This window comes from Dermacentor silvarum, chromosome 9, assembly GCF_013339745.2.
Source record: "Dermacentor silvarum isolate Dsil-2018 chromosome 9, BIME_Dsil_1.4, whole genome shotgun sequence".
Classification (NCBI taxonomy): Eukaryota; Metazoa; Arthropoda; class Arachnida; order Ixodida; family Ixodidae; genus Dermacentor; species Dermacentor silvarum.
Genome location: NC_051162.1, coordinates 80710197 through 80723910, shown reverse-complemented (window position 1 = coordinate 80723910; position 13714 = coordinate 80710197). Strand labels below are relative to the sequence as shown.

General features: G+C 44.9%; 1 long non-coding RNA gene across 1 annotated transcript; it reads right to left on the bottom strand.

The window, feature by feature from the left end:
- Nucleotides 1-813: 813 nt before the first annotated feature.
- On the bottom strand, nucleotides 814-13308 carry LOC125940080 (uncharacterized). The gene is made up of 2 exons (XR_007463322.1): nucleotides 9894-13308; nucleotides 814-958 (listed from the first exon to the last, which is right to left on the bottom strand). It is a non-coding gene; the product is annotated as an uncharacterized LOC125940080 (long non-coding RNA).
- Nucleotides 13309-13714: the final 406 nt, after the last annotated feature.

The following is a 13714-nucleotide window of genomic DNA, read 5'->3' as shown; positions in this document are numbered from 1 at the left end:
GCGCCGGAAGCGCCGTCTGGGCCTGCGCTTCAGCGTAAGCGGCGGGCTGAATCCAATCATCCAATAGATATAGCTAGACGGCAGGATGCGAAATTTCAAGCAAAGACAAAGTTGGCTGCTCAAACACCGGAGCAAGGGGAGGCCAGATTAGAAAGCTATAGAGAAGATTTCCAAGTGCGGAAGCGTGCAATAATGAAACGCTGTATGCATAGACTGCAAAACCAAGCCAAATAGACATTTCGCTCGTGTTAGCTACATTTACAGGAGTTAAACCTCGCTCATTTTTTTATTTGTAATTTCCAATATCGTCCTTCAAGAGGCAAATACAGGGAACCATACAATTGACTGTCATCTTTTGGTGCTGAGACAGGGTGGCCTGCGCTCTTTGGAATTCCAGTGGTCTGTGAATTTCGCCGCGCGGGTTTCCCGTCGCCACAAGTGATGTTGCCACGTTGCGTGTCGCTTCCCTCACGCGCTTTTCTTCTTCTCACTGGGCAGTGCGGTCTGTCTCCCGGGCATCTTCGCTACCTATCGTGCTGCCTTCAGCCGGTTTTCTTCAAGTTGGGCAGCAGCCATATAGACCAGTGCACAGTATGGCGTCCTGCGGTGTGGTGTGGTGTGGTTTGTGGGGGTTGCCGTTGCGAACATGCACTACACGCATTTTAAGACTGTGGCTAGTATAATCTCCAATCAATCTGCTTTGCAGGTTCCCATTTCATGCTTAAATCTACTCTCGAGTACCGGAGAGCAAGCATTTTTTACAAGCTATTGCTTTCCAACTACATGGTAGCAACATGATAAGAACAGCCACAGTGAAACTGTTTTAATAAACTTTATTTTTCTTCAAGAATGGCAGTATCAATATTTCTCAGTAACAAAAAGTATCCCTTTTAATGAAAAAGATTCTTCTGCTGCAACCTATACAATGTCGGGGGCAGTAATCTCCGACCTCACACCTCTGTAAAAAAAAGAAGACACGCTCTTGAGATTAAGCATCGTAACTTTATAATATTGCGATGGCAATTATATGGACACTCCAAGCGCATTTATGCCGTCGCCGTCGCCGTGATGTTCCCTATTGAGTCCAAACACGATAACATTGTCCCCGCGCCCCGCAGGCTGTATGTGCGAGCGAAAGCTTGCAAGGGTCAGCGGACGATCCCGGCTGAATCTCGCGCGCGCGAGTGAAGAAGGCGGGGCGGAAGCGCGCAGTCTTCTTTCGCGTGCGACGCACGCAGGGAGGCCACAGAACACCCATACAAACTTAAGAGAAGGGAAACAGTACCTTCCACAGTGCAACGAAAATAAGCGTAGCGGTGGCGTTATGAACTAAAGTATGCGACCGAGAGAAGGCGCTGACAGAATCGAAACTAATATCATCATCATTAGGTAGTGAGCAATATGGCCGCTACGGTAGCGGTTGGTAGGGCTGGTCGCGCTGCTCGCTCGCTGGTTTGGGGCGTTTTGTTACCGCTTTCGGGGACGTATTCGTGTGTACTGTACTCTAACATGACTACAGACATCTTCATTATGTCGCCAGGTGACTGAGAGGCCTCAACTGGCAATAAAACACTTCAAACAAGTAAGCTCACATTGTTTATTGTCAATGGTGAATGAGGCAGTACATGATCACAATTTTCGTACAGCTCAGGTGGACGAAAATATATATGTCCGTCACTGAGTTTACAACGTACAGAAACACAGATAACCATCTATTTATTGGGACCCAAAGCTGAAATCGAGCGAAGTTTTCTCATCGTGTTCGGCGTGCCTAAAGTAGGGAGAACGAAGGTTCAGACAGTGATATTTATGCCGAGCTGCCCTCGTACTTGTATTGCGTACAGTGCTGCTTGACGTTTTATATTCTCTGCGTTCGACGATTTCCGATAGATTAAAGAAAGGAACACAAAAATTTACTCGGCAGAAATGTACTGTCAGCAAGTTAAGCTCGAGCTGCAATGCCTCATTGCTCTCATAGCACATTGGCGAGAGGCACGAAGTGTAGGAGGGGGGCGTTATGCTAAATTTTACATCGCATTTTCTGCTCTTGATATTTTTCTGCTGCACATTTAGTGTTCAGGTGCGGCAGCAAAGGCTTTGACACAAGTGGAGTACTCTTAGGGAAACCAAGGAACGTTATGGAGACAGCAGTGCTTACAAGGACTTCTGGAAATATTGTGTGAATAAACAAGGACACTAAATCAACATATAAGTAAGTCCAATTAATGCTCACAGATCCTTGGAAAACGGAATTTGTGGTTTCATGTAAAAAAGAATCTCGGTATAGGTATTCAAACACAGCAAAGAGGTTGCAAGGAGATGAACACTTCAGTTGAGTAACAGAGGTGACCAAGGGAAGCCTCAGCTTGAAGCCAACGTTTCACCAAGCAAACATATTTGTGAGGGCCGAGACGAAGACAAGTTCCCACGCTGAGGTTTCCCTTGCTCGTTCACTGTTGATTAGCTGAATGTTAAGCTGAACTTATTCTGCGTGTACATTTCAAAATATTTTTGGGAGCACACTGTGCGCAGGTTTTGTCATCTGCTGTTTGCAGAGACAGAAAATTTCCTTTTAGTGATTTCTCAAGTTTGTGAAGTGAAATATGCTGGCCGGTTGTGTGAGCTTGCCTTTTCTAGCTATCTCTTATGGTGCAGTAGTAGCTAAGTTATTGATTTCATGCAAACTGTATATGAGCCTCTTGTAGTAAACAAATGTAAAATCATGCGCATTTCCAGATTCTAATCCTAGCACGTACCATGCCAACGTTCCCTTAGATTTTGTCATGTCATATAATCAACTTAAATTCGACCAATAATATCGAGTACATCATTAGCAGTGCTAATCACATGCTCGGGTACTTATGGCAAAACCTTTCCAAAGCACCGTCTACTTTAGAACTACAGCTTTACAAGACTAATTCGCTGGAAACTTGAATATGCATCTGCATTATGGGATCCCAGTCGTGTTAATCTTATTACTTCACTTCAACTGTAGTACAAAATAACTATACTTTTATTTCTAATTATAACCGTACCGCGAGTATAACTTCAATGTAAACTGGCCTAGAACTCATTCCACTAGCTAATCATCGCAAAGTCGGCCATCTTTTGCTATTTCATAAAATTTTCTATCACACCACACTTCATGACGACTTCATACTGCGGCCTCAGTGCATTTCAAACCGCGTCGATCATCACAGTAAGGTAGGAATTGATTTATGAACACGAAGTCTTTCTTTCATGCCCCGTACATCTCAGAAATGGAACCACCAAGTATCGTAGCCATCACAGATAACAAACTTTTTTGCAAAACATTAGCTAACATTGTATAATCAGGAGAATCATTATGTTACAAGAACTCACTGCACTTGTTTGTTTTACTCTACTACTTTGTCACCACTCCCCTCTTTAATACCTGTGGCTCTGAGGGTACTTTAAGCAAAAAATAAAATGAGTTTCACTCATCATGAAATGTCGTTTCCTTAAAATTGCATTAAGCGCTTTTGATCATTTTAAAATTCTTTGCATTTTCATGTAACAAATTATCGTTGTGAGGGAGCATGTGATACTTCGTGGTACTAATGCCCGTCAAATTAATTTGCAAAGAACAGATGACAGAGTTTGTGCATTAGCAAGTCGGAGCTTGCTACATTGTTTCTGTTCTGGTCGTCATGGCTATAATGACTGCAAAAGAAACAAGTTGGGACTCAACATGTTACTTCTCCGATTGTCATAAAGCGCCCTTAAAAGCAACTAAGCTTGTATGTCAAATTTCTCATTCCCGCTCAGTATGATACAGAACTGTAGACTGCTGTTTTCTTAATATGGCTCACACCTCTCTATCTGGTAAAATTCCAAACATTTCATAGTGAGGCACGTAGTTCAAGAGGGCCTGTTGTCATTGTGGTGACAGTTGAGCATCTTGTGACTTAGCGTGGGCAGCTTGCAGACCAATAATCTCTCTTTTGTCCGTCTTCCTGAAAAGAGAAATGACAAAGCCATGACACACATGTAAGCAAAAAATGGTGAACCAAAAGTTAGTCCCATAAATGAAGAAAAATCACGGTTCTAGTTGAAGTCTTCAGAAACATACCCTGTGAGGATTCTGGCCCTTGATGTTACTTCCAGTGGAGACACGTTCACGGTTGGCTTCTATGTCCAGAGACAATAGAGTTCAAAGGGATGAGTCCAAATATGAGCAGCGTCTTGGAGGCTGGAGTCGAAAGAAAAAAGAGCCTCAATTACTATGCTGGAAGTGTGCGTGAGTTTGTGATTCATGTATGACAGAGAACAGTGCACTAAACGCTTCATGACAGAAAAACGCACAAACACACACACACACAACACTGTTTTCAGTGTGCATTTCTTTCAGTGGTGTCCTTGTGTGGGCTGTGCTTAGTCAAGTCTCGATTAGATGACAATTGTTTCTGCCAGATACTAGTAATAAACACAGTCATTTTATTATGTCTCAAATGCAGTTAATCTAACTGTATCACCGGAAGTACACTTGTCACTAATGTGCAGTGAATTTATCGCGGTGTATCATTTGTGCAGAAACAGACAAAACTTTATTATTTATGCTGTACTCATGTTAGCAATTTTAGCAACTTGGCAGAGTAGCAAGAGCCTCGTTTGAACTGCTTTGGAAGGGCAATAACTTTAGAATTATTACTATTTTCTACTTTTAAGAAATGACGACAGGAATCTGCTTTATCCGCCTCGCATGCAAAGAAATTCAAAGTTGAAAATGCGAAGCACTGCTTTTTTACTCACCGATGCACAAGCCCAGGGGCTGCAAGGTTAATCCGCTTTCGTGGGTAGTCTTCAAGCAGACTGTGCTCGGTTCCAGCGATGAATTTTCGTGCTGGCCAGCACTTTTTTTTTCGAGCAACCAGACGCAACGCGGCCAGACGCGGCAGATCACAAACGGCGGAAGCCGTGCATGCAGCCGCCAGTGAAACGCCGCAGCTGAGAGAGTTCACCGTCTCTAAACACGTTCGCTTGGTGGCAGCTATCGAATGTTGGACGCATAAACTGGCTGAGGTATTATTGATATCTAATTAAAATGAACCTGCGTGATGCTGCTCAAAGGAAACGACCACCCCGTTCACAAATATAACCGCCGTACAATTTGAATCGATAAACGGCACGGACTGCAATCGATACCAGTGGGCTGCCGCTAATCACATCTCAGTGAGGCCTCAAAACCTTTATTCAAGTAACAAAGCACGGACTTTAATAACAGAAGTCCAATAAAAACAATAGACTCCTTATTTTGTAAAAAAATGAGACTGTAATTGTGTTTGTCGGCTATTATATGTACATTAATAGCTCAAATATTGAGTCGTGTTGAGCGCCCCTAGCAGAAAAAATGCAAACTAAAGTATTCGATCAAATTACAGTAGCTCCACTTGCGCGCTTATGCTGGAACGCGCCGCGGTTGATTTTTCGCCCTCTGTGGCCATTTGGTGAACTCAGAGAGTTTCCGGGGCCTGGGGAGGCGACGGAGAGGGGTGGGGTGGGTTCTCCTCCGCGGCTGCTGCTTACGGCGCGGCCGCGCGCCCTCCTTATCTTGGAAGCGATCTGCCATGTGGGCAAAGTGCGTGCCCGCGCGGACCTCATCTTCAAAGCAATCTGTGATGTTGACAAAGTTCGCCGAATTCCGACAGCTCCGTATGCGCTGTGCATTCGACGTTTACTTCGCGTTGAAGCGACAGACAGCACGAAGTTAAATTCGCTCGCTGCGTTTACCACGCTTCTTACTCCAGCGTTTTGACAGCAAGCGTCTACGGTTATCGAGTGGTATGTGTTCATGTTAGCCTGTGCGCGCCGACACCACGCTTGTTAATTTAGTTTATCAGCGAAAATTTCCAAGTATATATGGCCCATAAAACTACTATCCTTACGCCCTATTGTCGTATACTAATTTGCTATTACAATCGATGCCTCGCCTTTCGGGCATAACTGCGGCGTTTATTTATTGTGTTCGCATTCTTCGCAGTTGGTGTCCACGATTTCAAAAGAAAGGTTTGCCTTATGACAAATTTTATTTGAAACATGTATTAATAGTCGTCCACCTGGCGAGTTATGATCTAATCGAAACGAACGAAAACCTTTCAAATGCAAATTTTTCTCTGGTGCCAGCCAAGTTTCCTGAAGAAGTATACCATCTGGATTAAGCTGAGGAGATAGGTAAAACAAATCTGTTAAAGCTGACAATATAGAGCGACGGTTCTACTGCAGTAATTTCAATTGTCCAATGGTGTTGATCTCACAGCAGCGGCAACTGCCCCCTTAGGAGGCTCTTTTTGATCATAGGCGATGGTTGACTCTTTTTGGTTTTCTTTTCATAATCTTAGAAATCGGGGATCCCATGCGTTTTGGAGCTCGAACGTCAATTTCCATATCTGTTACACCAACGGAGTCTGAAGAAGGCGACTCACCCTCGCCTGGTTGAATGGGCGGAGTACTGTCCATCGACTGATGTATAAATGCCGAAGGCGTATCTACGTTGTTGTTAGACATTAGAGGTGTGGCCTTCGGTACTGAGGACTGCAACGGTGCCAAAGCGGCCTGTATCATTTGAGTCATCTGATTGAAAATGATTTGCGCCAAGCATTCTTATAGGCTGGATAAGAATATCCATAGCTTTAGTCATTGCCTTTCCACAGCCGCATCAATTGCTTCCGAGAGAATAATATTCACTACCCTAATCCTCCTTAATACACCTTATTAGACCTTATTCCAACCTAATCCACATTAATCCAGTCTAATCCACCTTAATGCACCTTTAATCCACCTTAATCATCCCTACTTTTCCTCAATCCACCTTCATCCTCCTTCATTTAACCTAATCCACATTATTCCACCCTGGTCCTCCTGAATCCACCTTAATCCTCGTTCACCCACCTTAGTCCACCTTATTCCACCGTAATACACCCAAATCCACCTTAATCAACCATAATCCTCTATAATACACCTTAATCGACTTTAATCACATTTTTTCCACCCTAATCCACCCTAATCCTCCTTCATCGACCTTAATTGGGGGTTTGGTGCGTAGACTACCTCCGCCACGGGTCGACCCGGTATTGCACTATCTTCAGCACCGGCCCACTGTTTTATGTCAACGCGACTTTTTTCTACACACCCTGTCGACGAACGCACTTTTGGTCAGAACCTAGCCATATACAGCATCGCTGTAAAAGAAAACAAAGTGACAGCAGGTCTATGTAACCTAATTAAATGACATTTCTGATATAGCGTTAGCAACGCTGACACTCCAGGCGAATTTTCGCCGTCGTCGCCACATTCAGCGTCACCATGGTGTTCTCTACAAATACAAAGTGTGATAACATCGCGGCTGCGCAACGTATATGTATGTGCGAGCTAAAGCTTGCGAGGGCGCGCCCAGAAGCATGGCGCCTTGATGTGGCGGTGTCTGCTCGCCCTTGCAAAAGGACGAAGGCAGGGATGGTGCGCGTGCTAGGACGGGGGGCGGGGGCAGGTTAGTCCGCAACTCTTCTACTCAAGCTGCGGCCCCAAATCATTGCACCGTGCCCTAACTTAGAGGCAACCTGCGCTGGTGTCAAAGCTGGCTGCCGGATATAGCTGACAGCTTTGTATGCACTGTGTTCTCGCACACCTAGGGCGGAATTTTATAACGGTTCCGAAAGCGAACCGGTTCACTTGCCCTCATGTGATTGGTCGGAATTGTGGTTGCGTCAGCGGTCGTCTGAGACAGCGGGGCGGTACCGCAAATTTTGAACACGTCATGCATCTGTCAGTCATTTTCAAAGCGAACCCATCGCCGGCCATGAGTGGAACCGGCGAAGAGGTAGTCCGCTTTGGGTTCCGTTGCTGTGGCTCGGCTGTTTGCTTGCGACCTTGGCGGCGCGGACGGGCCGTGCCACCTCGGAGACTCGCGGGCAGTGCGCTCGAGCATGCGTTGATTATCCCTAAGGTACGACTACACAAACATGGAAACATGGCGGCGCCCCTCATTATTTGCCTCGGGTTGCTCACCCGGACCCGTCAACGACTAGAGGTACTAGACGCGTTTTCAGAGTTGACAGGTGAGGAGTTTCGGCGTCATTATCGTCTGTCAAAGGGAACCGTCCGATGTCTGTACGTCATCATAGAATAAAGAACCAACTTTCAAAATTTCCGCGCAACTAATGGTGATGTGGCTATTTCCTTTGATTCAAGTGGTTACAATTTTTAACGCGTGCATTACCACCTGGTGTCGAACAGTTAAACAAATGGTTATATTATATTGCCTAATGTACAATAAAGTAACATGTCCCAACACGCGACGATACTTGAAAACATTCAGGACAATATTTAAATAATAGTTTATATTTATTGAGCAAGAAGAAACATTCCGCAATTCCTTGATTAACTCGTCATGTGATGACGTACACTTCAGAGGCGGCACCCTCTCGTTTATTGGTCGCGTCCTCCCCGTCTTCCACCGCCGGCTTGAGGTGGCCTATTTAGTGACGTAAGTGGTGAAGCAAACCGGTTCGCATTCGGGACCATTATAAGATTCCGCCTCTAGTTCGCGTTGAAACGAGAGGCAGCATAAAGAGGAATTCACTCGCCGCTGTTGTCGCTCTTCATCACGCCAGCACTCTGATAGCGAGTGTCCGCGGTCATTAAGTGAGATGTGTTTGTGTTTCCCTGTGCGTGCGTGACAACGTCCTTGGTAATTTGAATAGTAAGCGAATCTTTACAGCAATTAAAATAGCTGATGAAACGACAACCTTGTGTTGTATGATGGTTTAATAATTTGATATCGGAATCAATGCTTGGGCAATCGGGTGAAAATGTCACTTTTTTCCAGAGATGCTATTTCAACTGGTTGCAACAAGTATTTGTTACCTGTAATTTAATCCCACATTTCAAAATATTTACGGTATCTTACTGGCCTGCTTGAAACGCTGTATGTACAGAGTGTTTCATTTTAGCTGCCCCAAATTTTTTTTAATTGCCCGTCGCCGATAGCACAATTATAATCCTTGATCTAAACTACTCGATGAGGCAGCCAATACTTCCACGAGAAATCAAAACGCCTAATTGAATAATTAACATAATTACGCGAACTAACTTTTTAATTATTTATTTTACGACACATCTTTCAATCTACGAATTATAGCCGCGGAGTTCGCAAGGTGTATCCTCTCGAAACGAATTCTCAGGACTGAACCAATTTCGAAATAATAATTTTGAATGTGTCCGACGAAATGCATGGGCGTTCCAGTTAACTTTGTGCTTCAATGCATAAAACAGCGTTTTCCTCAAAAAGCGAACTGGAACGCCCTTTAATTTCGTCGGACACTTTCAAAATTAATATCTCCAAACTGGTTCAGTCCTGAGAATTCGTTCTGAGTGGATACACCACCACAACTCAGCACCTATAATTCGTAGATTGAAAGATACGCCTCAAAATATTTGATTAGGAAGTTAATTAGCGCAATTATTAGATTATTCAATTAGGCGTTTTCAATTCTCGTGGAAGTATTGGCCGCCTCATCGAGTAGTTTAGACCAAGGATTACAATTGTGCTATCAGCGACAGGCAATTTAAAAAAAATTTAGGCGCAGCTAAAATGGAACACCCTGTATATAACACCTTTCATCACTTCCTAAAGGAATATTAAAAAGGCGGTAATTCATCCACACACATTTGCTTTCGCCAAAGTATTGGTCATAATATCCTACTTGGTTAGCATGGACGAGTGTTCAACGAAACCAAGGAACCTGTACTGATTATTCTTTTCTGGCGAATAAATGCGGTCAGAATATAAAACATTGTTCTTCTCCGCAGTTCTTGCTGTTTTAGCTGAACGGTTTCTACAGAAGCATTGTAGTTGTTCCAAGAATTTTACTCACATATTTTCTGCACGTTTCTGAACCGATTCGCTCTTCCACCATGGTCTTTCTGGGGTCGGTTTTGGGGCGAGATTCGCAACTGAAAGTGCAAATGTGAGTGTTATCAAAAAAGTCGCTATTTCGCCCGAAAGGCGAAGCATCAATTGCGATATCAAATTAGTAGAGAGCTATACGGAGTAAGGGCAGTAGTTTTTTCGGCTGTGTAAACTTGGATACATTCGCTTACTAACTGAATTAACAAGCATGGTGTCAGCGCGCACCAGCAAACATGAATGGATCACACTCGATGACCGCACACAAGCACTGTCATAACGCTTGCGTGAGCAAGCGCGCCAGCAGCAGCGAGTGGAGGTTCGTGTGGTCTATCGCTTCAATGGAAACTGAGTGGCAAAAAGCACAGCGCATACAAAGGTAGGAGCCGTGTTGCAGATCACTTTCAAGATACGGTGCACCGCCGCGGAAAGTACAAGTACGCAGTTGCTCGCAGAGCAGAAGACACACCCCCTCCCTCCCGCGCTGCCTTCCCGCTTTCCTCCATTCACCTGCGAGATTACAGTTCCCCTTGCGCCCGGTCGCAAGATACGCATTTGGTGCCGCAGCATAACGACACCCCCTCTCTCTCCCTTCCATCGTCCAATGGCCTCTCGCGCAACGGAAGACGTCGCATTTGCTCTCCGCCGTGCGCTCGCCTTCCGTGAATGCGCGCGTCCCTCGCGTGCTTTCACGCGCAGATACAGCATACAGCGCACGGCGACGATTTTAAGGCCCTTGGACTTTTTACGGAACCTCACGGCGACGACGACAACAATGGCAGAAATCCGTGTGGAGTGTCCATATAATTGCTATCGCAATAAAATTCCTTTGAATAGCATGAAAGACTTAAAATTGAAGCATAATTGGCAGTCGGTCTAGTTGGTCTTTGTTGGTAGCACAAATGAATTTTACAGGGACGTTAAATTTCATCCGCAAAATTATTGTTTACACTTACACTCCTTGGTGGCCCAGAGGCTCTGACTATGCACTTTTGAGCTCAAAGTCGCGGATTCGATCCCACACGTGATGGCCTATTTTTAATGGAAGCATATTGCGAAAATGCTCTGCTACCGTGCATTGAGTAGACAATAACGAAGCACAGATGGCCAAAATTGTTCATGAGTCCACCACTTCGCAGTGTGCCATTATCAGGTGGAGGTTATGGCTCTATCCTAAAAAAAATGTCAACAATTTTACTCTCGTTGACCCATACAACTTTTACACAAATAGTTTCTATGAAGTACGCCATTTCGAACATACAGTGTTTCCCGCCAAAGATTGCACTTCAACATATTCGCTCCCACAATTTCGCGGTAGAAGCTTCTAATTCAGAAACCGTTAAGCAGTGCAATCGGCCTGTTTTGATTGAATGTTCCGAAAGGAGCACGTTTTTTTCGACCTGGGCGACTTAAATATGTTTAATCTCGGTGATACCCAATCGGGTGCCCACATAAGTTGTGCGCGAGACAGTGTATGTTATACACTACATTCAACATCAACATTTGTCACCCGGTTAATGACAACGAACTGATTCAATGCTATTCGCAATAAGACAGATACAACGCAAAACAAATGTACTATCGACCAAAAAAGTGTTCGGACCAAGGGATCTGACAAACAGCTCAATATCCAGAGGAAGCGTTTTAGCGTTTTCTGAGATCCCGTGGTCCATAAATGTTTTTAGTCGATAGTACATGCAACAAGTGCTACTCCCAGAACTTAATCATACAATATATGGCTTGTCTTATTTTATCGTTAACGGAACGTTAAAAATACCCCGTGAAGTAGGAAATTAGCACTATCCTACTTCTTGAGCTAGACTACTCTCACAGGCCGACAGTATTTACGCATAAAATAAAAGTGAATATTTATTTACTACCATATTTTTAGTAATTACGTTTTATACGGGGCTCGATTCCACCACTGGCGGAAGCAGACGTGCCTCACCTCGGATACTATCTTTCTGTTCAGTTTGACCAGTTTTTTTTTCGTTTATCTGTTGCTGTTTTTTGCTGAGGTAGTAAATCTTGATTACATGGTGAGCGTAGGCCGCAAAGCTTTTTGGAAAAGTTTGACCTTTTCCTTTGTGTTTTGTGAACTGGCCACCCTAAGCCTAGTGTGACACGTCAGACGTTGCCGGACGCTTCGGACGCTACCGGAGGCCGCGGCTGCAACGCTTCAGTGCGGCCGCACAGTGCCTGGTGATCCTGCTACGCCGGGCGGGTTTCACTCCGGCTTTCATCAGGACGCCTACTATGACAACGACCCCGAAACGCACGAGCCTTACATCGAAATGCAATGATTTTTCAACATTATCTAACGGAAACGAGACCATGAATACGACCCAGCATGCGCAGTCAGCAAAACTAACGGGCCAGCTGGTCCCGACTTGTCAGGGGGCCCTTCCATGAGGACCACCGAACCTCGTGACGACGGGGGACAGAGAAACGTTGTCTACTATCGACGCCAAGTGTCACCAACAAGACTTCACGCCAAACGGGTGAGTCGGCCCCGCTACATCGTTTTGATCAGGCCGCTCAACAAAGTGCCCGTAACAAATATTCCGAAGCAGGCGCTCCCAAACGCCATAGAACAAAGTGCTCCATCAGTATTCATTCCTGAAGGGCCATTCTGCGATTTGACACAACCAGTAACGGCATACGGATCACAGTTCGCGACCAGGGCAATTTTCGCAAAATTTACACACTATCGCGCTTAGTCGCAACAGTTAACGGCAACATGCGTGTTCTTGACGTAAACACATCGCCTCTTCAGGCACATGCAGTAGGCAGCTCTCCTGATGTGTTAAAGACCCGTCCTAAGGATTGACTACGTCAAAGCGCATCTGCCCTGTGAATAGGCGACAATAACCGATTCGCGCATGCTCGGTAAAACACAGCTACTGGTGTTGAAATTTGATGCGAAACACATAAAACAATGCTTGGTGTTTGAATATGAAGTCATCCCTGTTCATTAATATCCACCTCGCCCAATAGCATACTACAATTGTCATCGTTTGGGCCATGTTGCCAAATGCAGTCCTTTTCCGCTGGTCTGCCGGGACTGCGCCAAAGCTACATATGAGTTGGACCCAAACTGTAAACAATTTCCCCATTTCGTGGCATGTGCTGCGTCTACACATATTGCACTCAGCCCTCAATGCCCCCAACGCAATATGTCTAAATCCGCCTCCACACACCACACTAATAATTCAGCACGTATGATATCGTCCACACAGTCTATATCATCGACGACGAAACAAGTCACCTGGGCGCAAAAGGCTGCTCCTTCCCATCTCACTTAGCTTGTCGCCAACCTTCGCCAAGAAATGAAAGAATTGTGGACGGAAAAATTGAGACTTCGCAATTTCGTGCATAGCCGCATGAAAGGGAATCGGTCCCCTACTCCTAAACGCAGGCGTTCCCGAAATAATCGATAGAGTCGCGCCCCGACACGTCGTGTCAAACCGATCACAGACAAGGACTCTGCTTGCTCTCACATTATGGGGCCCCTTCTACGTGGGCGCGAAAAAAAAGGTATTTATCGATAATGATCAAGTAAAATAGACTTGTATCTTCTTTTCTCGCCATGCCTATATAAAATGGATTAGGAATTTTATTTTCGTTGAATGAATCTAACTGCGTCTGGCCTAAATTAAAAAAAAACGCTTTTGTTTCTTTCCCAGTGTTTATTCCACCCAAACATAGTCGCGTTTCAATCGCTGCTCCCATAACCACCCTTGCTGATGTCGGTGACAATTGGTTCTGAACCGCTTTTCGCACGAAGCT